Genomic DNA, 17279 nt, shown 5'->3' on the forward strand with positions numbered 1-17279 from the left:
ATCAGGAATACAATTCTTACTAGTAAAAAAAACATTTTTTATATAATTAATTACTTTTTTTGCTAGCGTGCGTAACAATGTTAATTTTTCATATCAATCATTTGATTGTCACTAGTGACAGTGTCAGTTTCTAATGCCATGAATGTGATTGTTACTAGTAAGAAAGCCATTTTAGATATCTGAAATTATATTGATATCAGAAATACATTTTCAGATAGCAAATATTGACTAGCAAATTTTTACTAGTAGCAGTTTTCAACTAGTGCCAATTGAATTCTTAATATCAAAAAAGTTTCATTTTTTACTAGTAACAATGTAATTATTGATATCAAAAATTATGATTTTTACTAGTAAGAATTGAATATATGCACGGTTACTTCCTGGTTGTCGTTAAGCCAGCTCAAGCATTTCCGGTGAACTGTTAGCTGCTCATTCTCTACTCGCTGTACATCAACACAAAACCCTCAATGGTTGACTTTTTAATGATCTATTCATATTTTTATGCAGTTATCACATTTACCTAGTTTGCCAATAAACCAGTTTTATTGATTGCAATAAAGACGAAGCTAATGGGACCGTTTAAAAACGCTGTCTGTAATTAGACACACACACACACATTATTTTCCAGCACTTAAAATTATATTTTTAATGTGATGACCACAAACATTACTTGTTCATTCTTCTGAGATTGTCCCCATTGTAAAACCGAACGTTTAAAAATGTGGGAAATTCAACATTTAATAGAAAACACTTATTTAAAAATAAAAAAGACAGTAATTACCACTTTAACCAGCAGGTGGCGGCAAAGTAGCATTTATTTGCGCATATATCAGCCATTTCCTCTAATCGTTTTTCACTTTGTTTTTGACTAAATATTAAACATTATAAAATAACTAGGTTTAAAAATACATTTTGTCAATGTGAAGTATGAAATACTCAAAAAATCTCATGAAAAACTAACTTTTCTTGTGAATGAATGACACAGAAAGCAATCATGCGCTCTCCTTATAATCACAGCATCTGTCAGTCAGAGCAGCGCAAGATCAATGATTTCAGCACACTTGTAAAAACACACATTTTATTCAATTAATCTAACTAAAGTGCACAATAAATATTTAGTTTTTGAAGCTTTTTTTCCATAAAAGTGTGAAAACTGATGGTCGAATTGAATTTAGCTGAGGAGGAACACTGAGGAATTTTTTATTTATTTTTTATGCTGTCTTATGTTTGAATAACTAAATTAATGCTGTGCCTGACTATTTAAGTGACTATATTCTGATTATAAACTAAGTATTACACTACTGATGCTCAACACACCAGCACGTGACTCCCACCGGAAGTTTTTGAGCTGGCTTATATTAATGCGGAAGTTCTAAAGAACGCTCCGTGCATATAGTCCATTGTATGTCTGATATGTGAAAGTTGAATTTCAACTAGTCAGTTCTTGATATCAACAAGTGAATTTGAATGGCAGCCATGGTGACATTTCATAGTGAAAATACAATTACAGATATCAAGAATTCTCGTTTTTACTAGTGGAAATGTAATTCTAGATATCAAAAATTAGCATTTTAAAGGAGCTGTATGTAAGAAATCTATTTCAATTAATCATAAAATGGCCCTGATGTGTCACTAGACATTAAGAAATCATGTTCATTTCAAATACTTATATCACTAACAAAAGTAGTCCGGCCAGGATATTGTCAATTAAAAAGTGGACTTGCAGCCCTCAACTGATGTTGATGTTGTAATTTTGTGTTTTGGCCTGACGCGCCTCCCTTCACCTATCTACCAATCACGAAGTCAGTAGTGTTTCGGGATCCGTGTTGCCAGCTTTGCTGTAACCTACAGTGTTCCCAACTTAGCAATTTTGTTGCTAGATTTAGCAACTTTTCAGACAACACTAGCAACTTTTTTTCCAAAAAGCACCTAGCAACAAATTTAGCAATTTTTAACATTTATTTGGCAACTTTTAGCAACTTTTGGAAAGTGACTCTAATCAAAACAGCACACAAGCTAGCTAAATAGACGAGCGGTTGATTCATAATTCCTTAAGATCGGAAGACAAAAAGACATCAAGACAACAAAGGCACAAAAAGGCACGATAATTTAGCCGTAGCATATTAACTACCACAGGGCTTTAATTGTTCAGTTCATGTGTAGTTTCAGTGGTTAAAAGGAAAATAGCCTACATAAAATGTAATTGTTCAAAAGTGTTTAACTGTACAATATCAATGTTGTATTTAAAAATAAAAATAAATCTGGTCAAAAAAGTGTTGTTTGTATTCATTTTAAAAATGCTGTGTGTGTGTATTTATTTTACAAACAAATCTAAATTAGCATTTCAAATAATATCTATGAAGTTTTGCGTTGCGATTACGTAATGACGTCATGGCGCAATTACGTCACAATGTCATTTAGCAACTTTTAGCAACAAAACGATCTGCCTTTAGCAACTTCCCCTGAAAATTAGTTGGCAACACTGGTAACCTACCCTAACTCCAGTCGGATAAAAATGTCTAATGTTGCTAATTTTCTCCTGGACAGGTAAGATTCATCTATGCTTGGCTAACTTGATGTCAATGGACATTTCACATATTCATGACAGTCGAACAAAGTTATGCATGTCTGTGCAAAATAACATAACGTTAGCTCTCATGGACGTATGCTCTGTCATTATGCTGAGACGCTGAGGAAAACAACATTAGCACGCCCATTATGGCAATTTGAAACGTAATTGACGTAGCCTAATGTTACCTCAGTAAAAACGATTCGTCATTTGTTCTTCACGTATATCGTGGACTAAGTTACACATATGCTGCAAGTTGACCTGTATGACCATTGCTAATGTAATTTAATTACTCTAACAATATTTTCTGATGGAACTGAAAACAACCCTGTGATAGCCACATAGCCATCTATAAGATTCTGGGAACGTGACGTCAGCAACGCATTGCATTCTGGGACTTTAGGTCACATACAGTACACTAGAGACTAGGAAATAATGGAGGAAGATGTTAAAATTTATATTATACAGTTAAAAACATATTAGAATGGTGAACGCTGGCTGTGTTATTAACTATCTGCATATACTGACCAGCGTGGAAAACGGATGTGAAATGGAGCGCCATTTTGTCCCATTTTCGGGACATTATAAAAAGCTTAAGGTGGCGTAATGTAAGTACGTTAAGTTAAACATCATACTAATAGCCCAGAATTTGAACGCAACGCGTTTAATTTCACGTTAACGTTCTCCACCCATAGAAACTATGTACAGCAAAGCAGATGAGCCCAGAATATGAACAGAACCCGTCTTATTACACGTTAAGTCACTGTCCATTAAGTGTTTTCTTTATGAGAGCAAAATGCTTGTGTTAAATGTTTTGCGTTCATATTCTGGGCTCATCTGCTATAATGTCCCTAATTTTCTGCCTTCCAGCGACACAATGGTGAAAGTGAAACTCAATGAAAACAAACTTGACCAAAATGTGGCTTTGTCATTTGTATTTATTACAGATTCCTAACTTCTGATCTGTTTGAATATGTGTGCTCACGCCATTAATAATGTACGAAAACACGTTTAGAATGTTATTTGTGAAATAGCTCATCTGTGTTCATAAAGCAGCACATCTTTGATTCATTGTTAAGCTTCTCTCGGTAAGAAATCATGTATTTATTCCATTTAGGTCCAGTAAAACTTACTTGGTGTAGAGACTCCACAATATAACTCATTTCAGAGCTGCATTACCGAGGATCATGCTGTTATGTTATCCCTTAATGCTTTAACATGAAGAAATTAGGGCGATATGATGATATATCGACTTCCTTGGGCACTGGTGCTTCTCAATATCCCTCCTCGTCTCCTCGCTCCTCCGTCCTCCATCCTATGACCCGGAAAACAATCGAGCTCAGCCATCTTGAAGGACATCTCAATTCTCTAATCGCACCGCGAGGAGGCAAGGAACGAGGAGTGAGGAGGCTTTCCTGAGGAGTCATGAGCGAGGATACACAGGTGCATCCTTTGCGGAAGTCTTTCTCATCGAGTAAACTGACTCGAAGTGGGTGATGGCAATCGTACTAAGGAGCTCTAGGCAGACTGTCATGCCGAAGGAGCTCTGTCCTGTTCGTGGAATTTGCATTGACTGTCACTCTGCTCGCGGGGCAGATCATGGGATGATCCTGTGTTCGAAAAAGCACCGGCGAGCAACGTGAGGTTTCTGTAGTGTAGTGGTCATCACGTTCGCCTAACACGCGAAAGGTCCTCGGTTCGAAACCGAGCAGAAACAACGCTTGGCTTTTGACAGAAAATATAAACTGTTTGCGACACCAGTAGGATTTACCTCATCTTCCTTTTACCCCTTTTAAGAAGTATGCACCAGAAGCTTTCTGTCTGCTTCCAAAAGACAGGTTTCCGTAGTGTAGTGGTTATCACGTTCGCCTCACACGCGAAAGGTCCCCAGTTCGAAACTGGGTGGAAACAGTGAGTCGCTTTTGCCAAAATTTCCTGAGGGGATTTCTTTTGAGCAGATCTGCACTCTTGCTGCGCAATTTGCGGTGTAAACTCTTCAAAAGAGAACGAAAATAAAACAAACGACCAGTGAGGTCTCCTGTAATGGCAAAACAGTTGGTTTGCTACTAAAAGTAGCAGCCCTTTGCCGGTTTAAGAGCACTGCTCAGTCTGTCGTTTCAGTCGTTGTCGACAAGCGTGCGCTAAAAACGATCGGAATGCGTTGGCCCTCAGGTTTCCGTAGTGTAGTGGTTATCACGTTCGCTTTACACGCGAAAGGTCCCCAGTTCGAAACTGGGTGGAAACAAGTGGAGGTTTTTGAAATATACATTCTAAAATGGCTCTCCAGTAAGAGGATGTCCACGCTACAGAGTCCTTACTTATGAGCTGGGTGATGGCAATCGTACTAAGGAGATCTAGGCAGACTGTCATGCCGAAGGAGCTGTGTCCTGTTTGTGGAATTTGCATTGACTGTCACTCTGCTCGCGGGGCAGATCATGGGACGATCCTGTGTTCGAAAAAGCACCGGCGAGCAATGTGAGGTTTCTGTAGTGTAGTGGTCATCACGTTTGCCTAACACGCGAAAGGTCCTCGGTTCGAAACCGAGCAGAAACAGCGCTTGTCTTTTGACAGAAAATATGCACTGTTTGCGACGCTAGGAGGATTTAGCACTCTTTTAAGTCTTCTCTCGGTGGCTGCACCTGACAGGTTTCCGTAGTGTAGTGGTTATCACGTTCGCCTCACACGCGAAAGGTCCCCAGTTCGAAACTGGGCGGAAACAGTGAGTCGCTTTTGCCAAAATTTCCTGAGGGGATTTCTTTTCAGCAGATCGGCACTCTTGCTGCGCAATTTGCGGTGTAAACTCTTCAAAAGAGAACGAAAATAAAACAAACGACCAGTGAGGTCTCCTGTAATGGCAAAACAGTTGGTTTGCTACTAAAAGTAGCAGCCCTTTGCCGGTTTAAGAGCACTGCTCAGTCTGTCGTTTCAGTCGTTGTCGACAAGCGTGCGCTAAAAACGATCGGAATGCATTCGCCCTCAGGTTTCCGTAGTGTAGTGGTTATCACGTTCGCTTTACACGCGAAAGGTCCCCAGTTCGAAACTGGGCGGAAACAAGTGGAGGTTTTTGAAATATACATTCTAAAATGGCTCTCCAGTAAGAGGATGTCCACGCTACAGAGTCCTTACTTTTGAGCTGGGTGATGGCAATCGTACTAAGGAGCTCTAGGCAGACTGTCATGCCGAAGGAGCTCTGTCCTGTTTGTGGAATTTGCATTGACTGTCACTCTGCTCGCGGGGCAGATCATGGGACGATCCTGTGTTCGAAAAAGCACCGGCGAGCAATGTGAGGTTTCTGTAGTGTAGTGGTCATCACGTTCGCCTAACACGCGAAAGGTCCTCGGTTCGAAACGAGCAGAAACAGCGCTTGGCTTTTGACAGAAAATATGCACTGTTTGCGACGCTAGGAGGATTTAGCACTCTTTTAAGTCTTCTCTCGGTGGCAGCACGCGACAGGTTTCCGTAGTGTAGTGGTTATCACGTTCGCCTCACACGCGAAAGGTCCCCAGTTTGAAACTGGGCGGAAACAAACTGAGGTTTTTTAAGACACATGCTGAAATGGCTCTCCAGTAAGAGGATGTCCACGCTCCAAAGACCTTACTTTTGAGCTGGGTGATGGCAATCGTACTAAGGAGCTCTAGGCAGACTGTCATGCCGAAGGAGCTCTGTCCTGTTTGTGGAATTTGCATTGACTGTCACTCTGCTCGCGGGGCAGATCATGGGATGATCCTGTGTTCGAAAAAGCACCCGAGGACCGTTGTGAGGTTTCTGTAGTGTAGTGGTCATCACGTTCGCCTAACACGCGAAAGGTCCTCGGTTCGAAACCGAGCAGAAACAGCGCTTGGCTTTTGACAGAAAATATGCACTGTTTGCGACGCTAGGAGGATTTAGCACTCTTTTAAGTCTTCTCTCGGTGGCCGCACGTGACAGGTTTCCGTAGTGTAGTGGTCATCACGTCCGCCTCACACGCGAAAGGTCCCCAGTTCGAAACTGGGCAGAAACAAACGGAGGTTTTTTAAGACACATGGTGAAATGGCTCTCCAGTAAGAGGATGTCCACGCTCCAAAGATCTTACCTTTGAGCTGGCTGAAGGCAATCGTAAAAAGGAGCTCTATGCAGACTGTCATTCTGAATGTGCGCTCTCCTGTTGTTTGTGGAATTTACACAGACGGTCTCTCTCTCCTTCTCTCTCGCTCTGCTTGCGGGGCAGATCATGGGACGATCCTGTCTTTGAAAAAGCACCCGAGGGCCGTTGTGAGGTTTCTGTAGTGTAGTGGTCATCACGTTCGCCTAACACGCGAAAGGTCCTCGGTTCGAAACCGAGCAGAAACAACGCTTGGCTTTTGACAGAAATTATAAACTGTTTGCGACACCAGTAGGATTTACCTCATCTTCCTTTTACCCCTTTTAAGAAGTATGCACCAGAAGCTTTCTGTCTGCTTCCAAAAGACAGGTTTCCGTAGTGTAGTGGTTATCACGTTCGCCTCACACGCGAAAGGTCCCCAGTTCGAAACTGGGCGGAAACAGTGTGTTGCTTTTGCCAAAATTTCCTGAGGGGATTTCTTTTGAGCAGATCGGCACTCTTGCTGCGCAATTTGCGGTGTAAACTCTTCAAAAGAGAACGAAAATAAAACAAACGACCAGTGAGGTCTCCTGTAATGGCAAAACAGTTGGTTTGCTACTAAAAGTAGCAGCCCTTTGCCGGTTTAAGAGCACTGCTCAGTCTGTCGTTTCAGTCGTTGTCGACAAGCGTGCGCTAAAAACGATCGGAATGCGTTCGTCCTCAGGTTTCCGTAGTGTAGTGGTTATCACGTTCGCTTTACACGCGAAAGGTCCCCAGTTCGAAACTGGGCGGAAACAAGTGGAGGTTTTTGAAATATACATTCTAAAATGGCTCTCCAGTAAGAGGATGTCCACGCTACAGAGTCCTTACTTTTGAGCTGGGTGATGGCAATCGTACTAAGGAGCTCTAGGCAGACTGTCATGCCGAAGGAGCTCTGTCCTGTTTGTGGAATTTGCATTGACTGTCACTCTGCTCACGGGGCAGATCATGGGACGATGCTGTGTTCGAAAAAGCACCGGCGAGCAATGTGAGGTTTCTGTAGTGTAGTGGTCATCACGTTCGCCTAACACGCGAAAGGTCCTCGGTTCGAAACCGAGCAGAAACAGCGCTTGGCTTTCGACAGAAAATATGCACTGTTTGCGACGCTAGGAGGATTTAGCACTCTTTTAAGTCTTCTCTCGGTGGTCGCACGTGACAGGTTTCTGTAGTGTAATGGTCATCGCGTTCGCCTAACACGCGAAAGGTCCTCGGTTCGAAACCGAGCAGAAACAGCGCTTGGCTTTTGACAGAAAATATGCACTGTTTGCGACGCTAGGAGGATTTAGCACTCTTTTAAGTCTTCTCTCGGTAACCGCACGTGACAGGTTTCCGTAGTGTAGTGGTTATCACGTTCGCCTCACACGCGAAAGGTCCCCAGTTCGAAACTGGGCGGAAACAAACTGAGGTTTTTTAAGACACATGCTGAAATGGCTCTCCAGTAAGAGGATGTCCATGCTCCAAAGACCTTACTTTTGAGCTGGGTGATGGCAATCGTACTAAGGAGCTCTAGGCAGACTGTCATGCAGAAGGAGCTCTGTCCTGTTTGTGGAATTTGCATTGACTGTCACTCTGCTCGCGGGGCAGATCATGGGATGATCCTGTGTTCGAAAAAGCACTGGCGAGTGATGTGAGGTTTCTGTAGTGTAGTGGTCATCACGTTCGCCTAACACGCGAAAGGTCCTCGGTTCGAAACCGAGCAGGAACAGCGCTTGGCTTTTGACAGAAAATATGCACTGTTTGCGACGCTAGGAGGATTTAGCACTCTTTTAAGTCTTCTCTCGGTAACCGCACGTGACAGGTTTCCGTAGTGTAGTGGTTATCACGTTCGCCTCACACGCGAAAGGTCCCCAGTTCGAAACTGGGCGGAAACAGTGAGTCGCTTTTGCAAAAATTTCCTGAGGGGATTTCTTTTGAGCAGATCGGCACTCTTGCTGCGCAATTTGCGGTGTAAACTCTTCAAAAGAGAACGAAAATAAAACAAACGACCAGTGAGGTCTCCTGTAATGGCAAAACAGTTGGTTTGCTACTAAAAGTAGCAGCCCTTTGCCAGTTTAAGAGCACTGCTCAGTCTGTCGTTTCAGTCGTTGTCGACAAGCGTGCGCTAAAAACGATCGGAATGCATTTGCCCTCAGGTTTCCGTAGTGTAGTGGTTATCACGTTCGCTTCACACGCGAAAGGTCCCCAGTTCGAAACTGGGCGGAAACAAGTGGAGGTTTTTGAAATATACATTCTAAAATGGCTCTCCAGTAAGAGGATGTCCACGCTACAGAGTCCTTACTTTTGAGCTGGGTGATGGCAATCGTACTAAGGAGCTCTAGGCAGACTGTCATGCCGAAGGAGCTCTGTCCTGTTTGTGGAATTTGCATTGACTGTCACTCTGCTCGCGGGGCAGATCATGGGATGATCCTGTGTTCGAAAAAGCACCCGAGGACCGTTGTGAGGTTTCTGTAGTGTAGTGGTCATCACGTTCGCCTAACACGCGAAAGGTCCTCGGTTCGAAACCGAGCAGAAACAACGCTTGGCTTTTGACAGAAAATATAAACTGTTTGCGACACCAGTAGGATTTACCTCATCTTCCTTTTACCCCTTTTAAGAAGTATGCACCAGAAGCTTTCTGTCTGCTTCCAAAAGACAGGTTTCCGTAGTGTAGTGGTTATCACGTTCGCCTCACACGCGAAAGGTCCCCAGTTCGAAACTGGGCGGAAACAGTGAGTCGCTTTTGCCAAAATTTCCTGAGGGGATTTCTTTTGAGCAGATCGGCACTCTTGCTGCGCAATTTGCGGTGTAAACTCTTCAAAAGAGAACGAAAATAAAACAAACGACCAGTGAGGTCTCCTGTAATGGCAAAACAGTTGGTTTGCTACTAAAAGTAGCAGCCCTTTGCCGGTTTAAGAGCACTGCTCAGTCTGTCGTTTCAGTCGTTGTCGACAAGCGTGCGCTAAAAACGATCGGAATGCATTCGCCCTCAGGTTTCCGTAGTGTAGTGGTCATCACGTTCGCCTAACACGCGAAAGGTCCTCGGTTCGAAACCGAGCAGAAACAGCGCTTGGCTTTTGACAGAAAATATGCACTGTTTGCGACGCTAGGAGGATTTAGCACTCTTTTAAGTCTTCTCTCGGTGGCCGCACCTGACAGGTTTCCGTAGTGTAGTGGTTATCACGTTCGCCTCACACGCGAAAGGTCCCCAGTTCGAAACTGGGCGGAAACAGTGAGTCGCTTTTGCCAAAATTTCCTGAGGGGATTTCTTTTGAGCAGATCGGCACTCTTGCTGCGCAATTTGCGGTGTAAACTCTTCAAAAGAGAACGAAAATAAAACAAACGACCAGTGAGGTCTCCTGTAATGGCAAAACAGTTGGTTTGCTACTAAAAGTAGCAGCCCTTTGCCGGTTTAAGAGCACTGCTCAGTCTGTCGTTTCAGTCGTTGTCGACAAGCGTGCGCTAAAAACGATCGGAATGCATTCGCCCTCAGGTTTCCGTAGTGTAGTGGTCATCACGTTCGCCTAACACGCGAAAGGTCCTCGGTTCGAAACCGAGCAGAAACAGCGCTTGGCTTTTGACAGAAAATATGCACTGTTTGCGACGCTAGGAGGATTTAGCACTCTTTTAAGTCTTCTCTCGGTGGCCGCACCTGACAGGTTTCCGTAGTGAAGTGGTTATCATGTTCGCCTCACACGCGAAAGGTCCCCAGTTCGAAACTGGGCGGAAACAAACTGAGGTTTTTTAAGACACATGCTGAAATGACTCTCCAGTAAGAGGATGTCCACGCTCCAAAGACCTTACTTTTGAGCTGGGTGATGGCAATCGTACTAAGGAGCTCTAGGCAGACTGTCATGCCGAAGGAGCTCTGTCCTGTTTGTGGAATTTGCATTGACTGTCACTCTGCTCACGGGGCAGATCATGGGATGATCCTGTGTTCGAAAAAGCACTGGCGAGCGATGTGAGGTTTCTGTAGTGTAGTGGTCATCACGTTCGCCTAACACGCGAAAGGTCCTCGGTTCGAAACCGAGCAGAAACAGCGCTTGGCTTTTGACAGAAAATATGCACTGTTTGCGACGCTAGGAGGATTTAGCACTCTTTTAAGTCTTCTCTCGGTGGCCGCACATGACAGGTTTCTGTAGTGTAGTGGTCATCACGTTCGCCTAACACGCGAAAGGTCCTCGGTTCGAAACCGAGCAGAAACAACGCTTGGCTTTTGACAGAAAATATAAACTGTTTGCGACACCAGTAGGATTTACCTCATCTTCCTTTTACCCCTTTTAAGAAGTATGCACCAGAAGCTTTCTGTCTGCTTCCAAAAGACAGGTTTCCGTAGTGTAGTGGTTATCACGTTCGCCTCACACGCGAAAGGTCCCCAGTTCGAAACTGGGCGGAAACAGTGAGTTGCTTTTGCCAAAATTTCCTGAGGGGATTTCTTTTGAGCAGATCGGCACTCTTGCTGCGCAATTTGCGGTGTAAACTCTTCAAAAGAGAACGAAAATAAAACAAACGACCAGTGAGGTCTCCTGTAATGGCAAAACAGTTGGTTTGCTACTAAAAGTAGCAGCCCTTTGCCGGTTTAAGAGCACTGCTCAGTCTGTCGTTTCAGTCGTTGTCGACAAGCGTGCGCTAAAAACGATCGGAATGCATTCGCCCTCAGGTTTCCGTAGTGTAGTGGTTTTCACGTTCGCTTTACACGCGAAAGGTCCCCATTTCGAAACTGGGCGGAAACAAGTGGAGGTTTTTGAAATATACATTCTAAAATGGCTCTCCAGTAAGAGGATGTCCACGCTACAGAGTCCTTACTTTTGAGCTGGGTGATGGCAATCGTACTAAGGAACTCTAGGCAGACTGTCATGCCGAAGGAGCTCTGTCCTGTTTGAGGAATTTGCATTGACTGTCACTCTGCTCGCGGGGCAGATCATGGGACGATCCTGTGTTCGAAAAAGCACCGGCGAGCAATGTGAGGTATCTGTAGTGTAGTGGTCATCACGTTCGCCTAACACGCGAAAGGTCCTCGGTTCGAAACCGAGCAGAAACAGCGCTTGGCTCTTGACAGAAAATATGCACTGTTTGCGACGCTAGGAGGATTTAGCACTCTTTTAAGTCTTCTCTCGGTGGCAGCACGCGACAGGTTTCCGTAGTGTAGTGGTTATCACGTTCGCCTCACACGCGAAAGGTCCCCAGTTCGAAACTGGGCGGAAACAAACTGAGGTTTTTTAAGACACATGCTGAAATGGCTCTCCAGTAAGAGGATGTCCACGCTCCAAAGACCTTACTTTTGAGCTGGGTGATGGCAATCGTACTAAGGAGCTCTAGGCAGACTGTCATGCCGAAGGAGCTCTGTCCTGTTTGTGGAATTTGCATTGACTGTCACTCTGCTCGCGGGGCAGATCATGGGACGATCCTGTGTTCAAAAAGCACCGGCGAGCGATGTGAGGTTTCCGTAGTGTAGTGGTCATCACGTTCGCCTAACACGCGAAAGGTCCTCGGTTCGAAACCGAGCAGAAACAGCGCTTGGCTTTTGACAGAAAATATGCACTGTTTGAGACGCTAGGAGGATTTAGCACTCTTTTAAGTCTTCTCTCGGTGGCTGCACGTGACAGGTTTCCGTAGTGTAGTGGTTATCACGTCTGCCTCACACGCGAAAGGTCCCCAGTTCGAAACTGGGCGGAAACAAACGGAGGTTTTTTAAGACAAATGCTGAAATGGCTCTCCAGTAAGAGGATGTCCATGCTCCAAAGACCTTACCTTTTAGCTGGCTGAAGGCAATCGTAAAAAGGAGCTCTATGCAGACTGTCATTCTGAATGTGCGCTCTCCTGTTGTTTGTGGAATTTACACAGACGGTCTCTCTCTCCCTCTCTCTCGCTCTGCTTGCGGGGCAGATCCTGGGACGATCCTGTCTTCGAAAAAGCACCCGAGGACCGTTGTGAGGTTTCTGTAGTGTAGTGGTCATCACGTTCGCCTAACACGCGAAAGGTCCTCGGTTCGAAACCGAGCAGAAACAGCGCTTGGCTTTTGACAGAAAATATGCACTGTTTGCGACGCTAGGAGGATTTAGCACTCTTTTAAGTCTTCTCTCGGTGGCCGCACGTGACAGGTTTCTGTAGTGTAGTGGTCATCACGTTCGCCTAACACGCGAAAGGTCCTCGGTTCGAAACCGAGCAGAAACAACGCTTGGCTTTTGACAGAAAATATAAACTGTTTGCGACACCAGTAGGATTTACCTCATTTTCCTTTTACCCCTTTTAAGAAGTATGCACCAGAAGCTTTCTGTCTGCTTCCAAAAGACAGGTTTCCGTAGTGTAGTGGTTATCACGTTCGCCTCACACGCGAAAGGTCCCCAGTTCGAAACTGGGCGGAAACAGTGAGTCGCTTTTGCCAAAATTTCCTGAGGGGATTTCTTTTGAGCAGATCTGCACTCTTGCTGCGCAATTTGCGGTGTAAACTCTTCAAAAGAGAACGAAAATAAAACAAACGACCAGTGAGGTCTCCTGTAATGGCAAAACAGTTGGTTTGCTACTAAAAGTAGCAGCCCTTTGCCGGTTTAAGAGCACTGCTCAGTCTGTCGTTTCAGTCGTTGTCGACAAGCGTGCGCTAAAAACGATCGGAATGCGTTGGCCCTCAGGTTTCCGTAGTGTAGTGGTTATCACGTTCGCTTTACACGCGAAAGGTCCCCAGTTCGAAACTGGGTGGAAACAAGTGGAGGTTTTTGAAATATACATTCTAAAATGGCTCTCCAGTAAGAGGATGTCCACGCTACAGAGTCCTTACTTATGAGCTGGGTGATGGCAATCGTACTAAGGAGCTCTAGGCAGACTGTCATGCCGAAGGAGCTCTGTCCTGTTTGTGGAATTTGCATTGACTGTCACTCTGCTCGCGGGGCAGATCATGGGATGATCCTGTGTTCGAAAAAGCACCGGCGAGCAACGTGAGGTTTCTGTAGTGTAGTGGTCATCACGTTCGCCTAACACGCGAAAGGTCCTCGGTTCGAAACCGAGCAGAAACAGCGCTTGGCTTTTGACAGAAAATATGCACTGTTTGCGACGCTAGGAGGATTTAGCACTCTTTTAAGTCTTCTCTCGGTGGCCGCACGTGACAGGTTTCTGTAGTGTAGTGGTCATCACGTTCGCCTAACACGCGAAAGGTCCTCGGTTCGAAACCGAGCAGAAACAACGCTTGGCTTTTGACAGAAAATATAAACTGTTTGCGACACCAGTAGGATTTACCTCATCTTCCTTTTACCCCTTTTAAGAAGTATGCACCAGAAGCTTTCTGTCTGCTTCCAAAAGACAGGTTTCCGTAGTGTAGTGGTTATCACGTTCGCCTCACACGCGAAAGGTCCCCAGTTCGAAACTGGGCGGAAACAGTGAGTCGCTTTTGCCAAAATTTCCTGAGGGGATTTCTTTTGAGCAGATCTGCACTCTTGCTGCGCAATTCGCGGTGTAAACTCTTCAAAAGAGAACGAAAATAAAACAAACGACCAGTGAGGTCTCCTGTAATGGCAAAACAGTTGGTTTGCTACTAAAAGTAGCAGCCCTTTGCCGGTTTAAGAGCACTGCTCAGTCTGTCGTTTCAGTCGTTGTCGACAAGCGTGCGCTAAAAACGATCGGAATGCGTTGGCCCTCAGGTTTCCGTAGTGTAGTGGTTATCATGTTCGCTTTACACGCGAAAGGTCCCCAGTTCGAAACTGGGCGGAAACAAGTGGAGGTTTTTGAAATATACATTCTAAAATGGCTCTCCAGTAAGAGAATGTCCACGCTACAGAGTCCTTACTTTTGAGCTGGGTGATGGCAATCGTACTAAGGAGCTCTAGGCAGACTGTCATGCCGAAGGAGCTCTGTCCTGTTTGTGGAATTTGCATTGACTGTCACTCTGCTCGCGGGGCAGATCATGGGATGATCCTGTGTTCGAAAAAGCACCGGCGAGCAATGTGAGGTTTCTGTAGTGTAGTGGTCATCACGTTTGCCTAACACGCGAAAGGTCCTCGGTTCGAAACCGAGCAGAAACAGCGCTTGTCTTTTGACAGAAAATATGCACTGTTTGCGACGCTAGGAGGATTTAGCACTCTTTTAAGTCTTCTCTCGGTGGCTGCACCTGACAGGTTTCCGTAGTGTAGTGGTTATCACGTTCGCCTCACACGCGAAAGGTCCCCAGTTCGAAACTGGGCGGAAACAGTGAGTCGCTTTTGCCAAAATTTCCTGAGGGGATTTCTTTTGAGCAGATCGGCACTCTTGCTGCGCAATTTGCGGTGTAAACTCTTCAAAAGAGAACGAAAATAAAACAAACGACCAGTGAGGTCTCCTGTAATGGCAAAACAGTTGGTTTGCTACTAAAAGTAGCAGCCCTTTGCCGGTTTAAGAGCACTGCTCAGTCTGTCGTTTCAGTCGTTGTCGACAAGCGTGCGCTAAAAACGATCGGAATGCATTCGCCCTCAGGTTTCCGTAGTGTAGTGGTTATCACGTTCGCTTTACACGCGAAAGGTCCCCAGTTCGAAACTGGGCGGAAACAAGTGGAGGTTTTTGAAATATACATTCTAAAATGGCTCTCCAGTAAGAGGATGTCCACGCTACAGAGTCCTTACTTTTGAGCTGGGTGATGGCAATCGTACTAAGGAGCTCTAGGCAGACTGTCATGCCGAAGGAGCTCTGTCCTGTTTGTGGAATTTGCATTGACTGTCACTCTGCTCGCGGGGCAGATCATGGGACGATCCTGTGTTCGAAAAAGCACCGGCGAGCAATGTGAGGTTTCTGTAGTGTAGTGGTCATCACGTTCGCCTAACACGCGAAAGGTCCTCGGTTCGAAACGAGCAGAAACAGCGCTTGGCTTTTGACAGAAAGTATGCACTGTTTGCGACGCTAGGAGGATTTAGCACTCTTTTAAGTCTTCTCTCGGTAGCAGCACGCGACAGGTTTCCGTAGTGTAGTGGTTATCACGTTCGCCTCACACGCGAAAGGTCCCCAGTTTGAAACTGGGCGGAAACAAACCGAGGTTTTTTAAGACACATGCTGAAATGGCTCTCCAGTAAGAGGATGTCCACGCTCCAAAGACCTTACTTTTGAGCTGGGTGATGGCAATCGTACTAAGGAGCTCTAGGCAGACTGTCATGCCGAAGGAGCTCTGTCCTGTTTGTGGAATTTGCATTGACTGTCACTCTGCTCGCGGGGCAGATCATGGGATGATCCTGTGTTCGAAAAAGCACCCGAGGACAGTTGTGAGGTTTCTGAAGTGTAGTGGTCATCACGTTCGCCTAACACGCGAAAGGTCCTCGGTTCGAAACCGAGCAGAAACAGCGCTTGGCTTTTGACAGAAAATATGCACTGTTTGCGACGCTAGGAGGATTTAGCACTCTTTTAAGTCTTCTCTCGGTGGCCGCACGTGACAGGTTTCCGTAGTGTAGTGGTCATCACGTCCGCCTCACACGCGAAAGGTCCCCAGTTCGAAACTGGGCAGAAACAAACGGAGGTTTTTTAAGACACATGGTGAAATGGCTCTCCAGTAAGAGGATGTCCACGCTCCAAAGATCTTACCTTTGAGCTGGCTGAAGGCAATCGTAAAAAGGAGCTCTATGCAGACTGTCATTCTGAATGTGCGCTCTCCTGTTGTTTGTGGAATTTACACAGACGGTCTCTCTCTCCTTCTCTCTCGCTCTGCTTGCGGGGCAGATCATGGGACGATCCTGTCTTTGAAAAAGCACCCGAGGGCCGTTGTGAGGTTTCTGTAGTGTAGTGGTCATCACGTTCGCCTAACACGCGAAAGGTCCTCGGTTCGAAACCGAGCAGAAACAACGCTTGGCTTTTGACAGAAATTATAAACTGTTTGCGACACCAGTAGGATTTACCTCATCTTCCTTTTACCCCTTTTAAGAAGTATGCACCAGAAGCTTTCTGTCTGCTTCCAAAAGACAGGTTTCCGTAGTGTAGTGGTTATCACGTTCGCCTCACACGCGAAAGGTCCCCAGTTCGAAACTGGGCGGAAACAGTGTGTTGCTTTTGCCAAAATTTCCTGAGGGGATTTCTTTTGAGCAGATCGGCACTCTTGCTGCGCAATTTGCGGTGTAAACTCTTCAAAAGAGAACGAAAATAAAACAAACGACCAGTGAGGTCTCCTGTAATGGCAAAACAGTTGGTTTGCTACTAAAAGTAGCAGCCCTTTGCCGGTTTAAGAGCACTGCTCAGTCTGTCGTTTCAGTCGTTGTCGACAAGCGTGCGCTAAAAACGATCGGAATGCGTTCGTCCTCAGGTTTCCGTAGTGTAGTGGTTATCACGTTCGCTTTACACGCGAAAGGTCCCCAGTTCGAAACTGGGCGGAAACAAGTGGAGGTTTTTGAAATATACATTCTAAAATGGCTCTCCAGTAAGAGGATGTCCACGCTACAGAGTCCTTACTTTTGAGCTGGGTGATGGCAATCGTACTAAGGAGCTCTAGGCAGACTGTCATGCCGAAGGAGCTCTGTCCTGTTTGTGGAATTTGCATTGACTGTCACTCTGCTCACGGGGCAGATCATGGGACGATGCTGTGTTCGAAAAAGCACCGGCGAGCAATGTGAGGTTTCTGTAGTGTAGTGGTCATCACGTTCGCCTAACACGCGAAAGGTCCTCGGTTCGAAACCGAGCAGAAACAGCGCTTGGCTT

General features: G+C 45.4%; 33 non-coding genes across 33 annotated transcripts; all 33 read left to right on the top strand.

Moving 5' to 3' along the window:
- The first annotated feature begins 4213 nt into the window (after positions 1 to 4213).
- On the top strand, positions 4214 to 4286 carry trnav-aac (transfer RNA valine (anticodon AAC)). Its single transcript has one exon. It is a non-coding gene; the product is annotated as a tRNA-Val (tRNA).
- Positions 4287 to 4741: 455 nt separating this feature from the next.
- trnav-uac (transfer RNA valine (anticodon UAC)) lies at positions 4742 to 4814 on the top strand. Its single transcript has one exon. It is a non-coding gene; the product is annotated as a tRNA-Val (tRNA).
- A 401-nt stretch (positions 4815 to 5215) lies between these two features.
- trnav-cac (transfer RNA valine (anticodon CAC)) lies at positions 5216 to 5288 on the top strand. The gene has a single exon. It is a non-coding gene; the product is annotated as a tRNA-Val (tRNA).
- A 261-nt stretch (positions 5289 to 5549) lies between these two features.
- Positions 5550 to 5622, top strand: trnav-uac (transfer RNA valine (anticodon UAC)). The gene has a single exon. It is a non-coding gene; the product is annotated as a tRNA-Val (tRNA).
- A 708-nt stretch (positions 5623 to 6330) lies between these two features.
- On the top strand, positions 6331 to 6403 carry trnav-aac (transfer RNA valine (anticodon AAC)). The gene has a single exon. It is a non-coding gene; the product is annotated as a tRNA-Val (tRNA).
- Positions 6404 to 6825: 422 nt separating this feature from the next.
- On the top strand, positions 6826 to 6898 carry trnav-aac (transfer RNA valine (anticodon AAC)). Its single transcript has one exon. It is a non-coding gene; the product is annotated as a tRNA-Val (tRNA).
- A 121-nt stretch (positions 6899 to 7019) lies between these two features.
- Positions 7020 to 7092, top strand: trnav-cac (transfer RNA valine (anticodon CAC)). The gene has a single exon. It is a non-coding gene; the product is annotated as a tRNA-Val (tRNA).
- Positions 7093 to 7353: 261 nt separating this feature from the next.
- Positions 7354 to 7426, top strand: trnav-uac (transfer RNA valine (anticodon UAC)). The gene has a single exon. It is a non-coding gene; the product is annotated as a tRNA-Val (tRNA).
- A 235-nt stretch (positions 7427 to 7661) lies between these two features.
- trnav-aac (transfer RNA valine (anticodon AAC)) lies at positions 7662 to 7734 on the top strand. The gene has a single exon. It is a non-coding gene; the product is annotated as a tRNA-Val (tRNA).
- A 259-nt stretch (positions 7735 to 7993) lies between these two features.
- Positions 7994 to 8066, top strand: trnav-cac (transfer RNA valine (anticodon CAC)). Its single transcript has one exon. It is a non-coding gene; the product is annotated as a tRNA-Val (tRNA).
- Positions 8067 to 8466: 400 nt separating this feature from the next.
- Positions 8467 to 8539, top strand: trnav-cac (transfer RNA valine (anticodon CAC)). Its single transcript has one exon. It is a non-coding gene; the product is annotated as a tRNA-Val (tRNA).
- A 570-nt stretch (positions 8540 to 9109) lies between these two features.
- Positions 9110 to 9182, top strand: trnav-aac (transfer RNA valine (anticodon AAC)). The gene has a single exon. It is a non-coding gene; the product is annotated as a tRNA-Val (tRNA).
- Positions 9183 to 9303: 121 nt separating this feature from the next.
- On the top strand, positions 9304 to 9376 carry trnav-cac (transfer RNA valine (anticodon CAC)). Its single transcript has one exon. It is a non-coding gene; the product is annotated as a tRNA-Val (tRNA).
- Positions 9377 to 9803: 427 nt separating this feature from the next.
- trnav-cac (transfer RNA valine (anticodon CAC)) lies at positions 9804 to 9876 on the top strand. Its single transcript has one exon. It is a non-coding gene; the product is annotated as a tRNA-Val (tRNA).
- A 734-nt stretch (positions 9877 to 10610) lies between these two features.
- Positions 10611 to 10683, top strand: trnav-aac (transfer RNA valine (anticodon AAC)). The gene has a single exon. It is a non-coding gene; the product is annotated as a tRNA-Val (tRNA).
- A 93-nt stretch (positions 10684 to 10776) lies between these two features.
- trnav-aac (transfer RNA valine (anticodon AAC)) lies at positions 10777 to 10849 on the top strand. Its single transcript has one exon. It is a non-coding gene; the product is annotated as a tRNA-Val (tRNA).
- Positions 10850 to 10970: 121 nt separating this feature from the next.
- Positions 10971 to 11043, top strand: trnav-cac (transfer RNA valine (anticodon CAC)). The gene has a single exon. It is a non-coding gene; the product is annotated as a tRNA-Val (tRNA).
- Positions 11044 to 11304: 261 nt separating this feature from the next.
- On the top strand, positions 11305 to 11377 carry trnav-uac (transfer RNA valine (anticodon UAC)). The gene has a single exon. It is a non-coding gene; the product is annotated as a tRNA-Val (tRNA).
- Positions 11378 to 11778: 401 nt separating this feature from the next.
- On the top strand, positions 11779 to 11851 carry trnav-cac (transfer RNA valine (anticodon CAC)). Its single transcript has one exon. It is a non-coding gene; the product is annotated as a tRNA-Val (tRNA).
- A 728-nt stretch (positions 11852 to 12579) lies between these two features.
- trnav-aac (transfer RNA valine (anticodon AAC)) lies at positions 12580 to 12652 on the top strand. Its single transcript has one exon. It is a non-coding gene; the product is annotated as a tRNA-Val (tRNA).
- Positions 12653 to 12745: 93 nt separating this feature from the next.
- On the top strand, positions 12746 to 12818 carry trnav-aac (transfer RNA valine (anticodon AAC)). The gene has a single exon. It is a non-coding gene; the product is annotated as a tRNA-Val (tRNA).
- A 121-nt stretch (positions 12819 to 12939) lies between these two features.
- On the top strand, positions 12940 to 13012 carry trnav-cac (transfer RNA valine (anticodon CAC)). The gene has a single exon. It is a non-coding gene; the product is annotated as a tRNA-Val (tRNA).
- Positions 13013 to 13273: 261 nt separating this feature from the next.
- Positions 13274 to 13346, top strand: trnav-uac (transfer RNA valine (anticodon UAC)). Its single transcript has one exon. It is a non-coding gene; the product is annotated as a tRNA-Val (tRNA).
- A 235-nt stretch (positions 13347 to 13581) lies between these two features.
- trnav-aac (transfer RNA valine (anticodon AAC)) lies at positions 13582 to 13654 on the top strand. The gene has a single exon. It is a non-coding gene; the product is annotated as a tRNA-Val (tRNA).
- A 93-nt stretch (positions 13655 to 13747) lies between these two features.
- On the top strand, positions 13748 to 13820 carry trnav-aac (transfer RNA valine (anticodon AAC)). Its single transcript has one exon. It is a non-coding gene; the product is annotated as a tRNA-Val (tRNA).
- Positions 13821 to 13941: 121 nt separating this feature from the next.
- On the top strand, positions 13942 to 14014 carry trnav-cac (transfer RNA valine (anticodon CAC)). Its single transcript has one exon. It is a non-coding gene; the product is annotated as a tRNA-Val (tRNA).
- A 261-nt stretch (positions 14015 to 14275) lies between these two features.
- On the top strand, positions 14276 to 14348 carry trnav-uac (transfer RNA valine (anticodon UAC)). The gene has a single exon. It is a non-coding gene; the product is annotated as a tRNA-Val (tRNA).
- Positions 14349 to 14749: 401 nt separating this feature from the next.
- On the top strand, positions 14750 to 14822 carry trnav-cac (transfer RNA valine (anticodon CAC)). The gene has a single exon. It is a non-coding gene; the product is annotated as a tRNA-Val (tRNA).
- A 261-nt stretch (positions 14823 to 15083) lies between these two features.
- trnav-uac (transfer RNA valine (anticodon UAC)) lies at positions 15084 to 15156 on the top strand. Its single transcript has one exon. It is a non-coding gene; the product is annotated as a tRNA-Val (tRNA).
- Positions 15157 to 16359: 1203 nt separating this feature from the next.
- trnav-aac (transfer RNA valine (anticodon AAC)) lies at positions 16360 to 16432 on the top strand. The gene has a single exon. It is a non-coding gene; the product is annotated as a tRNA-Val (tRNA).
- A 121-nt stretch (positions 16433 to 16553) lies between these two features.
- Positions 16554 to 16626, top strand: trnav-cac (transfer RNA valine (anticodon CAC)). Its single transcript has one exon. It is a non-coding gene; the product is annotated as a tRNA-Val (tRNA).
- Positions 16627 to 16887: 261 nt separating this feature from the next.
- Positions 16888 to 16960, top strand: trnav-uac (transfer RNA valine (anticodon UAC)). The gene has a single exon. It is a non-coding gene; the product is annotated as a tRNA-Val (tRNA).
- A 235-nt stretch (positions 16961 to 17195) lies between these two features.
- On the top strand, positions 17196 to 17268 carry trnav-aac (transfer RNA valine (anticodon AAC)). The gene has a single exon. It is a non-coding gene; the product is annotated as a tRNA-Val (tRNA).
- Positions 17269 to 17279: the final 11 nt, after the last annotated feature.

This window comes from Chanodichthys erythropterus, unplaced genomic scaffold (assembly GCF_024489055.1).
Source record: "Chanodichthys erythropterus isolate Z2021 unplaced genomic scaffold, ASM2448905v1 ctg000380_np12, whole genome shotgun sequence".
Taxonomy (NCBI): Eukaryota; Metazoa; Chordata; class Actinopteri; order Cypriniformes; family Xenocyprididae; genus Chanodichthys; species Chanodichthys erythropterus.